The sequence below is a fragment of the Lemur catta genome, chromosome 16 (genome assembly GCF_020740605.2).
Source record: "Lemur catta isolate mLemCat1 chromosome 16, mLemCat1.pri, whole genome shotgun sequence".
NCBI classification, from domain to species: Eukaryota; Metazoa; Chordata; class Mammalia; order Primates; family Lemuridae; genus Lemur; species Lemur catta.
The window spans coordinates 17,870,687-17,894,565 of record NC_059143.1 but is presented as its reverse complement, the minus strand read 5'-3'; the positions used below and the strand labels follow the sequence as shown (position 1 = coordinate 17,894,565).

Sequence of the window (23,879 nt, the reverse complement as noted above, 5' to 3'; positions counted from 1 at the left end):
TCTCTTTATCACCTGGTTTCTAATAGCTCTTTCCACCTTCCCACCTGCCCCTATCTAGAGAGCCATCCAAATGAAAACCCCAGGGAGATCCTTCTCCCTTCAGTTTGGGGTGACAGCATTTCCCTTATCTTGTCTCTGCACTCACACCCACCTGGAGCCCCCTGCGTCTGCCCGCAGATAGCCATCAGCCAGCTGGTAGGGGACAGCCCAGCTTCACAAAGTGTGGCATCTGTGTGACAGGCAAACTCCCAAACTTTGAAGCCACTTTCCCTTCTCCCCTCCCCGAGTAAATCTGCACATTTCTCTGATTTGAATAAATGAAATCCTTTCAAACTGATGAGGGCTGCTGGAAGAACATAGTTTTGATAATGGCTCATGGCTCATGTGTTGGATAGTGGCTTTCAAAACAAACATGAGTAGTTAAATGAAATGAAGTTTTTCCAACTTTTTATTTCAAATATGTTTCAGCCTGTAGAAAAGATAAAGGAATGACACAATGAACACATGTGTGTGTTGTGTGTCCATATCCCAGATTTCTCTTTCTCCGCAATCTTTTTTTTATCAGCCTGAGTCACATGAAAGAAAGTTGCATACATCGTGACATCTCCTAAGAATAAGGGTATTTTCCTATTTAACTATGATATCATTAGCTAAGGCAATTAAGTAAATTAGGAGAAGAAATTAGGTAAATCAATAGTATTGTCTGTAAGAGTTTCATATTCAACTTTCCCCTATTGTTGCCAAAATATTTTATGTTTTTAAATATTTTTGAATGAGAATTCCTGAAACATTTATGCAGAAAATTACTCCTGTCCTTTGTTTTTATTTTGTAATGTTTAACATACCTAGAGGAGTTTGCATATTCATGTTTAATTTAAATACTGTGTAAAGGTGATTTAAAATGACAGCATTAGTCTGTGTGTGTGTGTGTGTGTGTGTGTGTGATTATGTGTGTGTGTTTGTGGTGTGTTGTTTGTACATTTAAAATGAAGCAAAACTGGACTATCTTGTATCTTAGTAGATTGCTTATGAAAGGGCCTATGTCTGTTTCTTTATATCTGTGCATGGTTGATATTTTTCTGATACTTACAAATTACTATATAACCATTTAAGATGAAATATTTCAAAAATGAAGGAGGATATATGAATAGTATTTACACATTAATTTGGTTAGAGTTACTTTATTAGAAGAATTTATCCTTAAGGCTCTAATTATACCTAAAATCTGAATGATAGTTAGATTGTTTTTTAAGTATTACAATTGTGTTTTTTAAGCACCTAGCTACTAAGGGTCAAAATGACTCTTAAAGAAGAAGGGTACTTCCCTACAAGACCTGGTTAATAAGAGCTGGTGTGATGCCCTTAGTTGGTCAGATATTAGGATTCAGTTTTAAGTATTTCCTTTGCGCCTCAAAAGTTCACTAATTTGTTCAACATTTTCATCATTATTACCATCACCATTTTTTAATTCATTATACTGTTTAAGTTATAAAATTTTATGTGATACCTTCTGCAATTAAAAATGAACAGTGGACCATATTATTTGCACTGACATAGAAAATTATCTAAACATACATAGAGTTTTAGAAAAAAAGTCTAAAAGTAATGGGTTAGCAAGAGAAAGATGTACAATAAATATTCATTTGTTCACGTTCTGTTAGCCAAGTTAAACTTCTACAACTTCTCATCATGAGTAGTGTGTAAATTTTTTACCAAATTAGGTAAAAGAGACATTATTATATGTCTTTGCCAAAAGAGAGGTATATCACGTGGGAATAAATTTTATTACAAAAAGAAATAGGACATGCATGTCTATTGACTTAGATGTTCTAGGCAGGAATTGAAGGACTTCATGATGTAGATGGTATGTTCACCTCTTCTTGCTGAGGTTTGAGACTTCAGAAGTGAAAAGGAGACCACAGGAGATAATAAATCCTGGACACATAGATATTATCACGAACAAGCTTAGATTTTTCTGGAGCATGACTTACAGTCACACAGGAATGTTGGTAAATACTCACCTGCATCTTTCAAAGACTGAAAAGAATGTTGTTTGATTAAGACCAGGTTACCTAATTAAAAGGAATTTAAATTTAAATATGAATCTGGGAATGATAAGTACCATATAAAACCATACAACCCGAAAAAAATGAATGAAAGACAAGGCATGTGACACTCAAAGAAGGATAATAGTCGGTAGCTGTCATGTAATGGAGAGATTTAGAATTAAAGACAGGTCTGACTTTAAACCCCATTTCTTTTGTTTAATACTTTCTGAATTTGTGAAAAATGCTTTCTTTGTGCCCAGATCCTCTGATTACTAATCTAAATTTGCTATGGAGATTTTGTTTTGAATAAAATATTTTAGAGAACCTATTTTTTTTTCCCTTTCCTCCTTCAAAGGTTGAGTATAATAGAAATTTACACATAACATGCAATGAATTATGCCATGGGCGGTAAATTTGGTACAGGAGGAACACTGGCCTTCTAGCTTTTTCCACATATGAAGCACCTCGCAGTTACTGACATTTACTGTGTGCTGAATAAATGTTAGTTCTTCTGGAGTTCATCGACACTGGCCTGGCTGGTCAGGTGCTGCCCCGTCCGGACCTCAGAATGTTGTCTCATGACTTTGAAGTTCTACAGTAGATCCTGGGATCCTGTGTCCTTCTGCCTCCATTTTTCCAGGATGCCTCCTGGTCAGGTTTCCCCGAGGGCTTCTTTACTCACATTGCAACTCACACCATCCCCATCAGTCTGTTGAAGTTGCTCTTGCCAGGGTGACTGTTACCACTGTGATCTTCATGTTGGGAGATGCGTGTACAGTGCCACAGAATCCAAACTGAAACGGACAGTGGAGACCACCTGATTTGGTCACTTATTTTACAGACAAGGAAACAGACCCAGATAATTAAGCATTATGTAAGATGACACAGCTCGGAAGTGGTAGACGAGAGGCTAGAATCCAGGTCTCCAGCTCTGGGTTCAGGGTTCTCTTTTCATAATCCCACGGCACTCACCTCCGGCTGCAGCCCGATCCCTGCCCTTTCCACAAAGTCCTGTTGGCAATGCTGTTGTCTTTGTCTTCTCATTCGTTTCTTCTGCCTGTGGCACAGGACCTTCTGCTTCTGTCACTTTGCTGCAGCTGACTTCACTAAGGTCTCTTCTGGCTTAATTGACCACTGCTGTGTACTTTTTTAAAAAAAGATAGCTTAGGTCAGTTATTCCTGTATGTCAGTTATTACTGTCACTAAGTGCTTGTCACTGTTGGTCATCCTCTTGTTACTGAGCCCCTGTCCTCCTTCCTGGCTCCTCCATACCTTTTCAATGCTTCGTGGCCGCTCCTTCCTTTGTGGGTTCCGTCTTGTAGGTCAACATTCCCCGTAGTTGCACCCACTCCACATACACCCTCCACGGGCCTCATCCACCCCCATAGCTTTGACCACCACCGTTTGCTGACCACTCTCCAAATAGCGTCTCCAAGGAACAGGAGGGAACCGTTGAGGCTGATGGAAATCTTCTGTGTCTTGACTGTGGTGGTGGTTACGTGACTGCATACATGTGTCAGTACTCACCAGATAGAAAATTAGTGAATTGTTTTTATGGGAATTACACCATGATGAAGTGAATTTAAAAGAATACGACGATATCGCCAACTCAGATATTTCCACTGACCTTCAGACTCCTCTGCACAGCTGCCTGCTGGACATATCCACGCGAGTTCCCATGAACTTCAAAGTCAGCCGGTCCAGAACTCATCATCTTTTCTCTAAACCTGCTTTTTTCCCCTATATTTTCTATTTTATTTGTAGATCCATTGATCGTCTCAGTCTCTTCCCGTTTACTCGACATCATTTGGTCACCAAGCCATCTGATTCCAGCTATTATGTACAGGTGGCCTTTGAACAGTGAGGGGATTAGGGGCCCCGACCCTCGCACAATTGAAAATCCACCTATAACTTTTGACTCCCCCCAAATGTAACTACTTATAGCCTACTGTTGACTAGAAGCCTTACCAATATCATAAATAGTTGGTTAACACATATTTTATATGTGGCATATGCGTTATATGTAGTTTATACTATATTCTCACAATAATGTAAACTAGGGATGAGAAAGTCATAAGCAAGAGAATATACAATTACTATTCATTAAGTGGAAGTGGATCATCATAAAGGTCTTCATCCTTGTCATCTACACATTGAGTGGACTGAAGAAGAGGAGGTAGAGGAGGCGCTGGTCTTGCTGTCTCAGGGGTGGCAGAGACAGAAGAAAATCCGCATATGAGTAGATCCATGCAGTTCAAACCCGCATTGTTCCAGGGTCAGCTGTTTTTGTTAAATCAACCCCTCCCTCCATCACCTTACCACGTTCTAAGTTCAGTCTCTGATCATCTTCCCTAAACTGCTGAAGCAGCCTTATAATTGGTCCCTCTGACTTTAGTCTCATCATTTGCAAATCCATTTGCACACAGCTGCCAGGACCATCTACCTAAAACACGAAACTGTCCAGCTCGTCCCTTCCTATTTGAGACACTTGAAGCATTCTGCACCTCCATCCCCACAGGACAATATGATGATCCTTTGATGGTGAAATACAGGACCTTTCAGGTTTTGGCCCTCGAACACATTTTTCCTTCCTTTCCTTACCTGCACCTTATTCTGTAACTGGAAATGCTTTAACTCACACACGACATATTGCCTCTCTGTCTTGCTGAGGCTGTCCTGTCCCTTCTACCCATATAACCTTTGTCCTCCTGACTGTCCTCCACCTTTGGGGAGGTTGTCCAGCTTCCCCTTTCTTTGGAGATCGACTATTCTAGAAGGCTACCCATGAGCCTGACTTCCCACCACAAGCATCTCCCTGCCCCTTGAATGCCCTGTGTATATAATATGGAGTAAAAAGTATATAAAAATTGCTACATTGTTGTATAATTACCTATTTACATTCTCTTTTCCTGGTTTGAATTTCTTCGGGCAAGCGCTTACTCAATTTCCTATTCCTAATGCCCATGACAGTGCCAGGCCTATAGGAGGCAGGTACCTCCCTGCGTGGGTGCCCAGGAACTTGCATCTGCCAGTGGCCCTTCCAGAGCCTCTTCTCATGCATGGCAGGACAGCTGGTCACCTCGATTTTTTCATGCAGGAAACCCCTCCACATTGACTGGAACCCAGAAGCTGTGTCTTAACCGTAGGATTGCTATGCATATTTTCACCCTATGTGGGCTCAGTATGTTGTTTCATCATCTTTGCAGTTCTGTCATAGATATTATGAGCACACACATGCCTGCTGTTTTATCTCCCTCCACCTCAAGGCCTGCTTTCCCAAAGAAGTTGCCATTTCTCCTGCCAAGCCTACCGATGGTCTCCAGGTTTGAGATAGAGTCTTTCTGGCCTCATCTCTGTAGTATTAGGCAGAGGAGGCAGCTCTTTCCTTGACATGCCCCTCTCTGCCCTCGTGGCATTCCCTCTCCTGGCTTTCTTCCTACCTCTCTCTAGGAGTAGTGTATACTACTAGACTTCTCTTCCTGTGCCTCTTTTAAAAATGTAGGAATTCTTCAAGGCTCACCCTTGGCTCTCTTTTTCTCTGTCTACTCTCAATAAGTAGCTCATCTTTTCATGTGGCTCTAATGATCTCTATGCTAAGCATTCCCAAATTTCTATTCTAGCCTAGTTCCTGTTATTCTAGTTTATGTTACTGTGCTCTGCACACAGCTTACCTTTTCCATTTGTATCTCTGTTAGATAATATGATGTGTTGTGTATACCCACTAAACCCTTGATTCTGTCTCCTGAAACCTATCCTTTTCCCAGATCTCCATCATTTTAGTAAAGGAAGCCACCCTATACCCAATTACTCAAGCAAGAAAATGGGAAGTCATTCCTGATTCCTTCCTTTCCCTCATTCCCTGCATTTAATACATTAATAAGTACTATTGATTCCACTTCCAACAAGTCACATGTCTTAGGCACTTCTTTCCACCTCCAAAGCTATCACCTTGGTCTAGGTTGCAATCATTTCTTGCCCAGATAGTGTAGTAGATTCCTAACAGCTTGCTCTCCCTCTCTGCCTGCTTCTAGTGCATTTTTCATGCTGCAGTTGGAAGTGTAGACATGTAAATTAAATGATGTCACTTAAAATTCTTCAGTGGCTTCCCACTTTCTCAAATAAATCCTGACGCCTCACCAGCTTACGAGGCCGTGCACAGTCTGGCTGCGGCAGGCTGTTGTCACTTCGTGCTGGGGACTTTTTCTCGTGCCCTCTGCCCCGCTTCCTGAACACGTGCTGTATCCTCACCTGTGCCCCTCTTTCCAGACAGCCTCTGAGCCACCGGCTCTGTCTCATGTGTCAGGCGGGCCTCCCCCTCAAAGTCTTATCAAAGTTGGACTCCTCCTTAGGATTCTCATTTAAAATTGCCTTTATTTGTTTACTTGTTTATTTCCTTCTTCCCCTTTCCCTGGCAACTTTTCCTAAGGGCTCACTATGCATTAGTTGAATAAATGAATATAGTTCTTCATTTATTCAAGTACTTCAAAGTAACAAAAATAGTGTTTACTACATTTTATTTGCAGGTACATCTAGAAACTAATATATATGGATGTATATATATTATACTTGCTCAAAAGTACTTAGATGCTTTAAGGTTAGGTTTGATCTAAAAATATTAAAATAAGCTGAAAAACTTACAGTTTCTAACTCTCTTCATGGTTCTTATACTGAAAATGGAAATGTACATGGTGACAATTCAGAATCTACCCAAGTTCCAGCATTTGGTATGATGTTGTTTTGTATGATAAAAACTTCCCTATGAGGCTGAGAAAGATACAAGTATGAAAAAAGTACTTTCAAGATTTTGTATTTCAAATTGCTGGTGCTAAGTTTTGCTAAGTTAAATATGCAAAGAACAAAAATAAATGGATTAAGCTCCCTTTAAACAGTATTTAAAAATTAAGCAGAAAATTTACATGACCAAATAAATTTATTGGGATCCAAGATGTTCTTGAAATAGACTGAATTTGCTTTGCCAAGTCCTGTCTCCATTATTGTTGTCAGGTTCAATATTTGTTTGGCATCTACAGAGTAATCATAGAACAGGGAGTTTATACCCTGGAGTAAATACCAGGTCGTGGAACATGGAAACAGCTATCTGGTGTTCATTCTGGTACCCAGTCCAGTGATTGCCTTGTGCTGATCATTACTCCACACATTGAATTTGCTGCAGCTGCCATCCCTAGGTCTTCTGTACTTGTAGTTCTGGATTTTTTGCTGATGTTTTCCATATGGTTACAGTGTCTTTTAGAAGATATGAAATTTAAAAATAGGAATGTTTTTATATACAGCCATGAATCCTGGATTGCTTATAATATTGGTCCTCTGGGTATCAGGCCAAAAGAATCTGAATCATCCTATGTAGTATTAGAACTTTATCTAAGAGGAGCATTTCACATTTTTGGCTGAAATTGTGTCAAGGTGGAGATTAGTAAATATCTATTCAAAATGATTTTGAATAATGAAAGAAAATTGAAAACTACATCCTGGATCTCTTATGACTGTATTTCTGTACCCACCCCATGATGTAGATGTAGTTTTCTATTACATGTACTTTGTATTTCTAGAAACTTAACAGCCTAAACATAAGAACCTTGCCAAAGGCTTTTAAAAAGCCTGAATAGCTGGTTCCCCTTATTTATACATTTTTTAAACCATTCCACATTTTCTTTTTACCTTTTAAATGCCCACTTCTAAAGTTTCTATTCTTAATCTGCCTCTTTCTCCCCTCTCACTCCCATTTTCTATTACCTCCTTATCATCCCTTACAGATGAGCAAAAGATCAAGCTTCAATTTTCAACATCTGTTTAACGCCCAGTCTTAAGATCTTCAGTTCCCTTTTAGACATTACCAGTTAGACATTATGCTAGCTGTTTAATCAAACCAAACTGTAATTTCTTTTTATTTTTCTCATTTTGGCCAGTGTTTCATCTTTCTCCTGTTCATTCTTGTCTGAAACTTTGTTTCCTATATGTTCTCTACTTTCTTAATTTGGTGGGTCAAGCACTCACCGGGTGCTATTGATTCTTCTTTAGTAATTGCTCTTCTGTGTTCATCTCGTGCATCCCTTCTCCAAGGCAGATTATATTGTAAATCTCAACTGGTCTCCTTCACTCTCTTTCTATCATAAAGCATAGCTCAACAAATTTAAAAGTTGAAGATCACACAAATAGCATTGTCTGATCATAATACAAATCATTATAAATGAAAAAGATACCTTTTAAAAACGTCATAGGTTTTAAAGATAAAAATATGCATTGAACAAAGAAGGCATAAAAATAGAACTTAAAAATGCTAAGAACTGAAAGATAATTGCATTTCAAAGGTTGTTAGCTATAACCAAAAGCAGTACTTAGAGAGGGAGTCATCAGAAAATAAGGAAAGCATAGTATCAATGAGATATATCAACTTATTGTTACTAGGAACACAACAACAAAATAAACCCATAAAAAGTAGAAAGGAAGAAAACAATAAAGATAAGAACAAAAGTGATGAAATAAGAAAACAAAGAAACAAGAAACAACAAGGAGTCCAACAAAGTAAAAAGTTAGTTTTTTGAAAAGACTAACAAAATTTACAAACCTCTGGTGAGATTTATTAGTAAAAAAAACCAAAAATAAATAATATTAATGAAAAGAGGAGCCTTACTTTATATTTGCAGAGGTTAAAAAAATAATAGGAGAACCACTACACATATCAAAATGACTATAATGAATAAGAATACAAGAATTCTTTTTTGAGAAAATGAAGAGCAACTGGAACTCTCTTACTTTATTAATGGTAGTATAATTTTGTGTAACTGCTTTGAAAAACTATTGGGCAGTATATTCTAAAGTTAAATACCAGCCTATTTTATGCCTGTCAATTCTACTCCTAGATTTATATCTATGAGAAATAAGTGCATATGTTTACTGTAAGTTATGAGCAAGAATATTCATAGTAGCTTTGTGCATATAAGCTTCCAGCTGGAACCAATCAAAATGTCTATAAATATAAATGAATAAGTATGTTTATATAATCATATGAATTTATCACATTCATACAATGGAATAATACATAACAATAAATAATAATGAACTATTGCCATACAACAATCTGGATGACTCACATACAAAATGTTGAAACAAAGGAACCAGATACGTACAAGTACATGACTCCATTCATGTAAAGTGAATGGGCAAAACTAATCTATGATGATTAAAGTCAGAGTAGTTAATGAGATGGTACCAACTGAGAAGGGAAAAGAGGCAATTTTCTGGGTGCTGGAAATGTTTCATATTTTGCTGTATGTGGTGGCCACACTGGTGCATACATATGTGAAATGTCACCAAGCAATACACTTATGATTACTGCAGTTTGCTATATGTTATGTCATTTCTCATTAAAGTTTTATAAAAAATACCAAATATTCAAGATAAAAGAGTAAGAGAATACCATGAATAACTTTATGCAGCTAGTAGAGAATTTCAATGACAGTATATGGAAATAGTCTTAGAATAATATAAGTTACCAAAACTGGCCCATGAAAAAAAGAGAGATGTGTGATGATTAAAAAGTTTAATAAATTGTTGAAATCTTTCTACAAAGAAAATGCTAGGCCCAGATTTCTTTCAAAGTGAGTTTTCCTAAACATATACATAATTTCCAAACTGTGCCAGAAAATACAAAACGAGGGAATGCTCTAATTCATTTAATGAATATGGTATAATCTTGATATCAAAATCAGACAAAGTTAGTAAAGAAGAAAAATCTCAGCCAGTTTTACTCATGGCATTACATTTTAACATTTCAAATAAAATAGCAACAAATTAAATCTATGTATTAAAAGATTAAATATTATGACTGAAATGGATTTATCATGAGAATGTAAGGTAGGTTCAATCTCAGGAAATCAATTAATTTACCACATTGACAGATTAAAGGAGGTAAATTATATTTGTATCTTAGAGTTGCCAAAAAAATTATATGATGTTTAAAAAAGAACACTGAACTAGGAATAGACAGGTATACCCTTACCCTAATAAAGACTATTTAAAATACTGTCTTAAGCAAGCATTATAATTAGTGGAGGCATTTTAATGCTTTAATATTTTATAATTAAAATACTAATAAGGCTTGCTAGATTAACCAACAAAGTAAGGCAAAATCAAATGAATGTAAGTGTTGAAAAAAATAGTATAAAAATTGAAAAGAAACATTAAACTGTCATATGCAGGTCCTATATTTGCATATAAAGCAATACCTAGCTTTAGCAAAGTTGCTGGGTGCCAAATCAAGTCATTTAAGTCAACCAGATTTTTACTCACCAGCAAAAAACAGATAATACTAGTTTTACAACAGTACCAATTATAATTGGAAGAGAAAATTAAGTACATAGAAATAGGCCTTATAAAATATGTAAGACATTTGTGGACAGAATGATAAAAACAGTATTGAAAGACCTAAATAAATGATCAGATATAACTTGCACATGGATAGGAAGACTCCATGCTGCAGAGTTGCCAATAATCCCTAAATTGATCTATAGATTCAATGCTATTCTAGCGAAAATTTCAACAGGTTTTAAAATGTGTTTTTAAGTTTTTATTTTTTGGAACTTCACAAGTGGATTCCAAAATGTGTATGGAAGAATGAAAGGTCAAGAATAGCAAAGATACTCTTGAAAGAAAAGAATCGGCAGGGAAGGATTTGTCCCACTATTGTCAATTTATAATAAATCTGCAGTGATTAGAATGGTGTGGTATTAGTCCACAGAACCAAATGGAGATTCCCCAAAAGAGATATCACACATATAAAATTCAGTATAGAACCGAGCTAGCTGCCTTTTACACGACAGTGGAGGAAGGTATAGGGGATTCAACCCATCATGTATATGGAATAAAATTAAAATAAAATTGAATCCCTCTTCATATGTATAAAAATTAGTTCCAGGTGGTTTAAAGACATAAATGTGTGAAAGGCAAAATCATAAACCTTTTAGGAAAAAAATATAGAGAATATTTGTATTACCTCGGGTAAGGGAATGATTGTGTAAACAAGCCTATGCAGTATAAATCACAAATAAAATGATATGTTCATCAACATTAAAAATAATAGCTTCTGTTTACCTAAAGTTACCATACAGTGAGTGGAAATAAAAGCTACAAGATTATAAAACATATTTATAACACATATAACTAGAAAAATTATTAGTTTCCAATATATATAAGAAACAGCCACAAACCAGTAAGTTTTTGGCTTATTTCTCACCAAATAAGAAAATGAGAAATTAACATGAACAGGCATTTCGCAAATAGGAAGCATAAAGGTCCAGTGAATATGTGAAACTATTTGTCCTCATTAGTAATATGGGAAATGAAAATTCAGACAGAAATTAATGGATTGGCTAGGAGGGCTGCATAGGAAGCTAAGCTGGGGGCCAGGCATAAAGGTATTTAATAATTACACTTTATACATTACCTATATTATAAATTCTCTTTATAACCATTTAATATTTAACATACAAATAATCAGAACCAGCATGGGGAAGGGTAAGGTTTAAAAAAATCAGAACCAGAAGTATAAATATAAAAGAAATACAATGAATGCAAAATAGTGTTTTAAAAATTCTAGCTATATGCTCATACCTGCAAAAGGCTGTGAGCCTGAAAACTGTTCTTTCGTTGTTACAAGTAAGTTTATCAAGTATTGTAGAGGTAGTAAAGGCATATTAGCATTTCATTAAGACTATTTTCCTCTTGTTATTGTTGTTAGAAAGAGCAGTATCCATGCATTATATTTAAGGTGAGTATATATCTCACACTTTGGGAAATATTAGCCTACAGCGTGAACTTTTTTATTTCTTGTATGGTACTTCAGTTTGTGATAACAAATTTGTTAATTGCTGCTATGTACAAGGCATTGGCTATCAGGTTCTTAAAGAGGAGAGGCTTTCTACAAACATAGTTATTTGGATTCATATCTATTTCCCCTATATATAATAGCTCCTTGAAAGCTTATAGTTTACTAGGGAAAATTTAATGTATAACAATAAATATAATATCAATCACAATGAAATAGGTGGCATAATAGAAGTACAAGTGCAGTGCGAAGGTAGTGGAGGGGAGAGAGCAAATACCTGGACAGGAAATAGCTTTGCAGATGTCTGCATGAAGAGGAAATAAATTGGAGACAACTGCCAGTGTGCAAATCCTGAGGCAGGGGAACACCTGGTGGGCTCAAGCAATAGCAGGGGGCCAGGCTGGCTGGAGCAGACTGAGCAGGGAGCAGGGTGGCAGGACAGGAGGTCAGAGAGCTGGAGAGGGGCGGTGTGGTGTCCTCGTGGATCTCAGAAGTTGTTTGCATGTCATGTGTTCTTAGTAAAGGCTTATAAATCATTGAAACCTAGTGATTAGGACATTTAGAAAATGAAACAAAGAAAGCATTTCTCTAAGAACTATGGTTTCTTTGAGCCACACATAAATAGAACATAAGACACCTCATAAGTATGTGATGTACTATGCGATTCACATCAGAAAGAGATTGAGTGGCAGGTGAAATCCTATAAAAATCCCCTTATCAAGGCAAATAATTTATTTTCTTGAATTAAACATTGTATTACATAAGCAAGACTTCAACTGAGTCTGTAAATTTTTTGTTATAGAGAGATTGCTGCTCTGAGAGTTGAAGGATATTCAACATAATATAGTAGAAGGAAAGATTGTGCTTAGGAAAAAAATGAGTTCAGATAACAGTGGACACAGTCATCTGTGTGATCTTGGCTAGTCCTTTCTAAGCCTCAGTTTCTTCATCACTAAAATGGACATTATATATACTTTACCTACAGTATAAGGTTATCTTAAAGAGCAAGTGATATAGTATATGACAGTTCTTGGTAAAAATGAAGCACCCTGCAAATGGTGGGTGTGGTAAATCATTTATATAATATCTACACATATTCCTAAGCATGTATGTATGTATACATATAATTTATTTATGTCATTTTTTCAATTTATTACAATGCAGAATAATTTCATCTAATGCTAGGACTATGGCTTATTCAGCCAAAATGCCTGAATAAGTGATCATATTTCCACAAAGTTGATGAAGTAGAAAAATATAGTTAAATATTAAAACCACACCTAGAAGCAATGAAAACCAAGGAGCAAAAAGAATGTAAAGACCACAGAAATAAAATATTACTTTATTTGCTTTGAGGTCAGAGATAGCATCAGGAAACAATAAACATAAAAAGGTAGGAAAACATATATAGATGAATATATAGGTAGGAAATATAGGTAAGAAAGGAAAAATGCTACAGTAGTATTATTGGCTAGAAGTGATCAGGGAGAGCAAGGGAGTAAAACATTCTTGGAGAAATAAGTCAAGTAAAAATTGTATGTGAAAGGTACAGTAAATGAATACCAAAATAAGACATTCCCCCCCTCCCCAATCCCAGGAAGCAAAGAAATAGTTTGAGAAGCATTTAATTTTTAAGGGCTATTACTTGCTTGCCTACAATCCACTGCTAGTGTTCTCTATGGATCACATATAGAATATTTACATTATGGGGGAAAAAGTGGTAAAAATCTTATCATCTTTTTTGAACAGGATTTGTAATTTAGATATATAACCTCTTTAAGAATAGCACCTTATATTTAAAAAATTACTAATAAGTAAGCAATTGAGAGCTATTTCAAACCAAAAATACACCATGATTTGGAAATCAAAGTGCCACTGATAAACGTAACTGGACAAAGTCTGATGTTAACATACTCATTTTGAGATAGAACTAAGGATTTTCTTGGGAATTTTACACGTTTGGCTTAGGCAGTAAGGAAGCAAAAATGAGTTGTAATAAAAGCTCTTGATAAAGAAATGTCCAGAAACAGAAATTTTAATTATGAATAGTGACCAAATGTTTAATAAAGATCATTCTTTTAAATAAAGAAAGAGAAAATAAGAGGAGGAACAGAAGAAAGGAAAGAGAGGGGGAGTAGAAGGAAGGGAGGGAGGAAGGACTACATGACCAAATAAAATCGCTGAAAAAATTGGCAGGAAACCCTCTAAGTTTAACATCTGTACCTACTAGGACAGGAAAATTAAAATAGCTTTGGTGGGAAACAGATTCTTTTAGTGACATAATTGGGTCTAGATGGATATCATTTCGTTATACCAAATTTAAACCATTTTAAAACAGGTACCTTACACTGTTTAGATTAATTTGAGTCTAGTTCATTCATTTGTTTATTCAGTCATTATTGAGTTTCATTAATGGCTGCATGTGTGCCAGCCACTACGCGTAGACACTGGACATACCAAAGCAAACACATAGATACTGTTTCAGGTTTCTCTCGGTAAAGAATTAAACCTACAGTTGGATCAAATGGTAATTCTACTTGTAGCTCTTTGAGGCATCTCCAAATTCTTTTCCACAGAGGTTGCACTAGTTTGCAGTCCCACCAGCAGTGTAAGAGTGTTCCTACCTCTCCACATCCTCGCAAGCATTTGTTGCTTTGGGATTGTTTGATAAAGGCCAGTCTTACTGGAGATAGGTGATATCTCATTGTGGTTTTGATTTGCATTTCCCTAATGACTAGAGATGTTGAGCATTTTTTTTATATATTTGCTGGCCATTATTCTATCTTGTTTTGAAAAGTTTCTATTCATGTCCTTTGTCCATTTATTGGTGGGGTTGTTTGATTTTTTTCTTGTTGATTTTTTTGAGTTCTAGATAGATTCTTGTTATTAGCCCTTTATCGGATGTGTAGAGAGCAAATATTTTCTCCCATCCCTCAGGTTGTCTAATTACTCTAATGATAGTTTCCTTGGCTGTACAAAAGCTTTTTAATTTGATCAGGTATCATTTATTTATTTTTGTAGCTGCTGTGATTGCTTTGTGGGTCTTCTTCATAAATTCTTTGCCTAGGCCAATGTCTGAAAGAGTCTTCCCTACATCCAGCAATAGCACTATTAGGCATCTACCCAAAGGAACAAAAGTCATTCTATAATAAAGACATCTGCACTCGAATGTTTATGGCAGCACAATTCACTGTAGCAAGGATGTGGAAACAACCCAAGTGCCCATCAATCCATGAGTGGATTAATAAAATATGGTATATGTATACAATGGAATACTACTCAACTATAAAAAATGACAGTGATCTCGCACCTCTTATATTTTCCTGGATAGAGCTTGAGCCCACCCTCTGAAGTAAGGTATCACAAGAATGCAAGAATAGGCACCACATGTACTCGCTGTGAAACTGGCACTGACTGATCAACACTAAGGTGCTCACAGGGTAGTAATATTCTTTGGGGGTAGGGGCTTGAGGGTGGGTAAACTCACAACTAATGGATGCGGTGAGCATTGTAGGCGGGGAACGGCACATCTCAAATCATGGTTGGGATGTGGCAAATTCATAACGTGTAACTAAAATGTTTGTACCCCCATAATTTCCTGAAATAAAAAAAAAAAAGAATGCTACAAAAAGTAAATGAAATGTATCCTCAAATAGTGAATCATATATATATATATATATATACACACACACACACACACACATATATATATATATATATATGTATATATATATAAATGATGAAGAGTTGCCAGGATTAGAAATAGGAATATTCTTAAATGTCTAGTAAGGATATTCAACAGTGATATTCCAAAATATCTTTTTAAAAAAATGACTGATTTGTCACCTGGCCTTCTAAAGAAAATCTTTAAAAAAAAAAATTAACAGAGCTTGCCCCATGCAAGATGTCAAATTTGGTACTATGTTATCACCCTTTTCTCAGCACTTCCTCCCATTCATATTCTACACTTGTGGAAGTTTTCAAGGAGCAGAGCAGCGTGGTTGGGAAAGGGCCCCATATTTTTCCAGATTATATTCTTGGACATTTTGATATGGAAAATGTCTAGCTTTATAAGATATATTATCAATAATGATTATCCAGAAGTTTTTCAGATCTCAAGTTTAATCTTTCTGGGATAATCGGAAGGGAGACTGCGAGGTCTTATGTGGTTGTGTGATGCAGAATCTAGGCGTGTTTGGTGGCAGCAATCCGGTTCCCTCCAATATGTTTCTCTGACAACACTTGCTCTTGGCTGTACTTATAAAAAGCTCACATCAATTCACTTCTGGATAGTTCACGCACCCCTCCTCAAATGCTCTACTAGGCCTTGTGCTGGGTGTGGAGCTGAAGAGAGAACTAAGACATTGTTCCTTCAGTGACAGGGAACCTTAGAATGTAATATGAATAGATACTTTGAATATAATATAGTAAATTCTGTGTTAAAACTATACACTGAGAAATGAAAACCATCAGAGGCAGCAGTGAGCAGCGAGAACTCGCACTGGAGAGGCAGTCGTAAAGCCCAGTGCCAGAGGAGCCACGGAAACTTGTGAGCAGCGTGGAGCACCAGCTTGGCAATGGCAGTTCCTTTCTGAAAATGTGCCATTGCGCCACATACAAGCAGATATGCTCATGGCAGCCTGGAGTCCTAGGCTTGCTGTGTTGGTCACTTTCCATGAGGCCTGGGCAAGGTCACATCATCTCTCTGAATCTCAGTGTCCATGTCTATGAGGAAATTTGAAAGAGATGAGCTTATGTGTCCCTTTCAATCCTAAAACTCCACAACACCCCATATAAGCTTGTACTGATTCCTTTGAAAATACAAAGAATATGGGGGCATTTTTTCTATTTTTTGAACAGATACTTTTGAAATAGTGATGAGGAAGATCCTGGGGAAAAAAAAAACCAAAACTTCGTTTAAATCAAGGGGTTAAAAGAACCCTACCACTTGTGTACATTTATATACACTGACTGCACAGCATGTTCTAGGATAGGTAAAGTGAAGGAAACTCACCTCTATCCTAAAAAATGTTACTGTCTAAGAGTACAAACAACAGGAATAATAAAGGCAGCACCCACAGCGTTGTGTGGGTGTAATTGCTAACAAGGTTTCTGAAGCAGGTGGGGTTTAGAAGCAGTTTGAAGGAGAAGAGAAGGGTGGTCTGACATGCCTCAGTAGGAAAGCTGCTCGAGCGGAAGGGATGGCCTGGAGGAGGCAAACCCGGCATGAAAATAGAAAGAGAGCAACAAAGTAAGAACTGCTAGGAGAAGCAGGACATGCACTGAAATATCTCCATGGAGATGAAAGTGATAAAGGACAAAGGTGATTTGGGCATGTACGTAGGTAACTGCAAAGACCAAGGGAAGAAGGACCACATTTTGTGGATAAAGCACACGACTGTTGGAACATGAAGCATTTCTTTCATAGAAGAACAGGCAGAAGGATAGATTAGGAATATAAACAAAGGAGCATAACTAGGAATCCACAGGAGCCTTCCTCTAAAGGGAAGTGGGAGGAAGCAAAGATTTTTTTCTTTTTTTACAATAAACAGGTCTGAATCATTCACATATTCTTGTTACGTATAAATAATTATGTATTGCAAAGGATACAAAATGGGTGAGACAGAGCCTTCTCCCTACCTTTAAAGAGTTTATAGCCCTTATAGGAGATAGATCAGTTTTAGTGAAATAATTCTGATTACAACATATAATGAATTATAAAAGATTCAAAGACTTTTATGATTTAAATATGAGATAAAACTCTTCTTTATGTTATCCTTTTGAAACTTACAACAATTCTTTATGAAATGGTACCAAGTACTCAGGAAGAGTTAATAAGCCTATCTAACTTGATTTTAGGGCAGAAATTATATACTTAAGAGAGCATTTTTCTAAAAAAAAGGTATTACCATGATATATTTATTGAGATCCTACTATGTCCAAGATATAGCATAGTACAAAAGACAACAAGTGGGTTTTGGAGCTAAGAACTAGGTGCAAATCCTAGTGCTAATACCTAGTAGTTGTGTTTCACTGGGCATCTTAGCTCACCTCTGAATATCAGTTCCAACATCAGACATAGGGAATGACAATTTCAAGAATTGTCAGAATGGAACAAAATTTCCCTTTCCCTGTGTGAGGAAAGTTGAAAGTTGTCACCAATATCCATTATCCTTTTCTTCCACAGAAACTGAGTTGTAGTTGGAATGTGGCTATCCAGCTAAAAGCTACATTTCCAATCCCCCCTTGTGAGATGTGGCCATGTCACTGAGTTCTTGCCAATGGAATGAGGATGGAAATGATGTGCCTCTTCCCAGCTTGATCCATAGAAATTTGCACACACCCTCCACCACCCTGTGTCATTATTTGTGCTGACTGGAATGACAATGCCCAAAGCAACGCCTTTCTTGTCTGTCATCACCTGTACAGCACACATACAGCTTAACTATCATCCTTTTGTCCCACAATAGCAGCTGTCCGCTGTCTTGTGACCTAGACCAGTGGTCTGCAAACTTTATCCAACTTAGCTTCCCCTTCAACCAGAAGGATGCCATTCAAGAAAGTATTTCTTAATGGATTCCAGAGTACTTTTTTTTTTCTCACAAAACTTTCTCCCGGTTTATGGTGGGACTGTAAATGATACCACCAACTTGCAGGATTGGATCTCTCTGGGTATGTGATATAGTTTAACGGTGATGTATTAATAATATACTGCTTCATATTTCCACTCCTTCATCTCTCCAACTATGGATGCTGTCTACCAGCCACAGTTCCTCATTTTGACAACAGTCAAACAGAAAGAAGTTTCAATGTTTTTTTTTTAAATATTTACACCACTCAATTTACTTTTTTGATTTTGCTTCATACATAGATTTCAATAAATGTTTTTCTTCCTCGGAGAAGTTTAAACTCAATCTTATGTACCGTCTCTTTTCTTTTCTCCTTTTTTTTATTTGAAATTATTTTACTTATGTATTTATTTCAGAATATTGCAGGAGTACAAACATTTTGCTTACATGAATTACTTTTGTACAGTTTGAGTCAAAGTTGTAAGTGTGTCCATCCCCCAGATCGTGTGCATTGTACTCATTAGGTTTTAATTTAACCCATCCCCCCTGCCCCCTCCCACCTGCCTGTTTCCTTGAATTTTGCTACCATATGTACACATGAGTGTTGACCATGTAGTTCCAATTTAATAGTGAATACATATGGTGTTTGTTTTCTGTTATTGCCATACTTCACTTAGGAGGATAGTCTCCAGTTCCATCCAGGTTGTTATAAAAGGTATTAGTTCGCCATTTAGTTTCAATGATTTTTACAATGAAAACAATCAGTTTGTGATCAGAATAATTGACGAGGAAAATAAACACTTATTCATAGCGAAAAATTTTGACTTTTCTTCTCCTCCTCAGATTTATGTTTACAAAAGAGTCATTACCTAAACCCATACTGTCCCACCTCCAATTTCGATTTCTTATCTTTCTTGAGTGAAATGAATGTTTATGAAACAGTTAATGCAGGAAGTTAACTGGAATTGACTATGAATCATAAATCTCTTCAAAGTGGGAACTAACAAAATGTTATAGCCATGAGTAACTAGAGGCAAATTCTTTGTCCTAGCTCAAAAAGAATTAGCACATAGTTTGGTAATTTTGTTTTTAATACCTTCATTGCAGCATCAGTTTAGTCTATGTTATTCTTCTTCTTCCAATTCACTGATTTCTGGTGCTGTATAAGGTGTAGGGAGCATTGCAGGCAGAAATAGACCAGTCCTAGGTAGTACCTTATGAATATAGCTGATGGATGTAAGATGACTCGTTAGATTGTCCATGGGATAGTCAGTAAACAAAGTTTATTGACTGCGTATTTTATGGACTACACTATAGGAGATTTCATTTAGGTAGATTTGCCATGGCATAGAAATAAACAGCATCTGAACCCCTTACATTAAATTAGATCATCTAGATCAGCAATCGCCAACCTTTTTGGCACCATGGACTATTTTCTTAGAAGACAAATTTTACACGGACCGAGGAGGGGGGGATGGTTTCAGGATGATTCAAGCACATTACATTTATTATGAACTTTATTTCTATTATTGTTACATTGTAACATATAATGAAATAATTATACAACTCTCCAGAGGTTGGAGACCCCTGATCTAGATGGATCTAAAGAAAATCTAAAAAAAAAAAAAAAAAACCACAGAGTTTGCCTTGCAAGATTTCAGATTTGACCCCTGGAGGGTCTTGGTGACTTGTGTGGGGAGGGAGATAAGTTAGGTCCTTTGGAAGAGACACCTCCAAAATGTGAATGAGGAGAAAAAGGGGAGTGGAGATGAGTAAGTCAGCCTAATAAAGCATCTCTTTCCATGGAAAACTTGGGCTCAAATTCAGTTTTTAGTGTGAGACATGAAGTTCAAGTATATAGAAAGACAAATTATGAAGGGAATTTGTTAAGAGATAGAATTAGTTTTAAACTTAAAAAAAAATGATTCTTTAGTATTCTCTTTTTTTTTAATTTTAAATTTAAAAAATAAAATTCTTCTTCACTTGTGAACTTCAAGGTAATAAATTCCTTCCATGAAATTTGTTTGGTATGGACCATGGAAATGACTCCATCTTTAACACTGGGTTTTGGTTTTTAATGAATACTTGTCAGATTTTTCTAAAGACTCTACTCAATTATGTGTTGGTTTTTGACTATTGATGATACTTTTGAAAATAATATATTTTAATGCTATTTTATCTAATATTTAAAGAGCATCCAAGAAAAGATGAAAAATGGTTTGGCTTTTTTTTACTCCTTGATTTCAAAGTTAGTAGTAGTTTAAATTTATATCTTCATGGAGTTTTGGATTTTATTTGTAAAAAGAAATATCCTTCACTAAATGTTTTTTCCTCCCTAGTACCATAAAAATGACAACTCCATCATTTAAAACAAGGACTTTGTGCAGGTTCATTCTTAACTAGATTTTTGTCTTTCTCTTCCTTTTCCTGTCTTGTCAGTTGGCCAGAAGCAATCTTCTTTAACCCTGTTTCTGTTCTGAATTACCTTTTTTTTTTTTTTTTCTACCAAATACCTCACCAGATTGTGAGCAACATGCCTGGCATGTAGGTAGGAACTTTGTAACAGTTTTAAACCCAAGAAAAGTATTCCCATTTTAGACCTTAAATCAAGTCTTACCTCTCCCAGGGAGATTCCTCTGACGTTTCCAGATCATATGAATCTGTCACTATCTGAACTGTTTTAGCTCTCCTCTTTCATCATACTCTCAACGAGTCACTTGGTCCTGAACTGCTTTGCTAAGTCATTTAGGCCAAATACTGTTAACAGTTTAATGTTTGTATGTTTTATTTCCCCAGTTACATTGTAACGCCTTGAGCTTAGGAGTTATGTTTAGCCTTGATTATTGAGGCGGTACCATGTGCCAGGCATTGTGTGAAATGTTATTTAGTCTTTATTTCAGGACATTAAGCACATCTGTAAGACAATAGTATACTCCTTTTAACTCCTACAAGAATACACAGTTAAATATTCATACTTGGGTTTTTCAATGAATTATTTGGGCTTTTCATCATTAGTAGCTTTCATTTCTTTCAACCAGTTTTTCCTCTCTGTTCAGTGACTTATTTTCATACTAATTCAGAATTAGCTTGGAAAATGACCAGGCTAAATTAGTAAAATGTCTGAATTATTGAGCATTTGTGGAAAGCTGCCGGTATATTACTTTCACTCATGTATAGTATCTATTTGCTTGCCAAGGAAAGGTGCTGCTGATCTTAAATAAGTATTTCATTTGTAACTATTAATAATATATTCATTCGTGAAATGGTAATGTATATTGCTATAGTCTTTGAAAACAGCTTTTTTTCCTCTAACCAGTTTGAACTTTTTTATAAGCTCTTACCTCCCCTTCCTTCCCATATTCCCAAACCTGTTATCAATTTGTGACATTCTTTCTGCTAGTACAGTTGTCCCTGGGTATTCATAAGGGATTGGTTCCAGGACTCTTTAAAGCTGCTCAAGTCCCTTATATAGAATAGCATAGTATTTGCATGTAACCCATCTACATCCTCCCCTATACTTTAAATCATCTCCGGATTACTTATAATACCTACCACGAGGTAAATGCTATGTAAGTGGTTTTTATACTGTATTTTTTATTTATATTATTTTTTATTGTTGTATTGCTATTTTTGTGGGGTTTTTTTTCCAAATGTTTTCAATTTGAGATTGGTTACAAATGTGGAACCCACAGATATAGAGGGCCAACTATAATTTTTAAAGCTTTGTTTAATAAATATTTGTTTAACCTTTTTTAATTGTCATAAAATCAAATGAGTGGATTCTAGTTGCAATAAATTTTAATATGACTCCAAAAGCCACTTTAAAAGGGTGAAAACTAACCTTTGACAAACATCTTTGCTGTGTCAGATAGTTCATATAGTATTTTATTCAATCCCCATAATATCCTGTCAAGTAAAGAGTAATAAAGGTAGTTACTATTTAATGCAGACATGCTACGTGGTAGGCATGATACCAAGAATTTTTGTATAATTCTCACTTGCTTCTCATATCAACTCTAAGATGTAAGTTTTATTATTTCTAATTTACAGGGAAGGAAACTAAGACTCAGGGTCATTAAATGATTTGTCACACAGCTAAGTGATGAAGCCACTATATAGTGACTAATTGCGGAAAGAAAATTCTAAAGTTTCTTTCCTACTAATACTGCTGGGTATATTTGGGATGAATATTTTATAACATCATCATACAGCATCCTAATGTCAGGGCCCCGACTGAAACTGAGGCTGGCCCTCCCTTGAGAACCCCTGCCCGAGCTTGGACATCTTGTAGAAATGGCTCCGTAACCCCATGCTTTGATGTTCCAAACATACAGCCATGATAGATAAAATATAAAGATAGAAAACCAAGTGGACTTAGTCAAGTTCAAAACAATTCTTCATCTTTGCAATCCAGAAACCAAATAACACAGCTGAGTGATGGGTAAGGCTGAGGCCAGGGGACTGCTGGACTCTTTTCCTGCAACACCAAGTGGTAATTAGGGTTTAATCTCTACGGGACAAAGCCAGACCTGCTACTTAAAGCAGGGCGTGGGAGGAACTTCCTTGTTCACAACAAGAGACTGGGAAAAAATAATTCTGTTGTTGATCACTACCTGGAACTAGAGGTTTTTACCTGGAAAGTTGGAGTAGGAAGAGAGATACAGTTAATTGACTTAAAACTGAATTAGCCACGTGCTGCCCCTGTGATTCAAACGGCCATCTCCCCTCTGTCCCTGCAGCACAGCAGATACACAGGAAATGCCTCTCTGAGACCTAGCTCTGGTCCAGCAGCCTGGGATGGGTCGTAGAAGCAATGGTAAAGCTACTGGAAAGGGAGGAATGAGCACATAGGAAACAAGCTTTCATTGCACATGGGCTTCAAACCAAGATTCCAAAGTGTGTAATGAGTCTAATGCTAGAAAAGTAGCAAACAAAAAAGCAGCAGCAGCAGCAACTAATTATATCCAATAGTCTGACAAAGATTTTGAAATAAGTCTGCTTAGGAGCTCAGAAAGATAAACGAAGGAGCGATTTCCACTAAAAAGGGACAAATTATGGAACAGATCCAAGCAGAAATAAAACAAGAGCACTTGAATTTTTAAAAGTAGAAATGATAGAAATGGAAGATATCTTTTGTAGATGGGTAAACTCTAGACTGCACAATGATGAAGAGAGAATTAGTGGTTTGTAAGTACAAAGAAGATCACCTAGATCAGAACATAAGGAGACAAACTGAGTTTTTAAATATGCATGAAAGTACAGTTAAGATCCACGGAAGATAGATCGAGAGGCTCCAGTCTGGGTCTAATAGCAGTTCCAATAGAAGAGAATGGAGAGTTTGTGAGACAGACTTAATAACTGAGTAATTTGATCACTGCAAAATTTTGAGTTTGGAAACCTACATGAGATCTCAGATTGAAA

General features: G+C 36.4%; 1 protein-coding gene across 2 annotated transcripts in view; it reads left to right on the top strand.

Annotated features, from left to right (window-relative positions):
* The window catches only part of ZNF521 (zinc finger protein 521), a 270,113-nt gene that overhangs the window by 117,071 nt on the left and 129,163 nt on the right, over window positions 1-23,879 (top strand). The window lies entirely within an intron of this gene.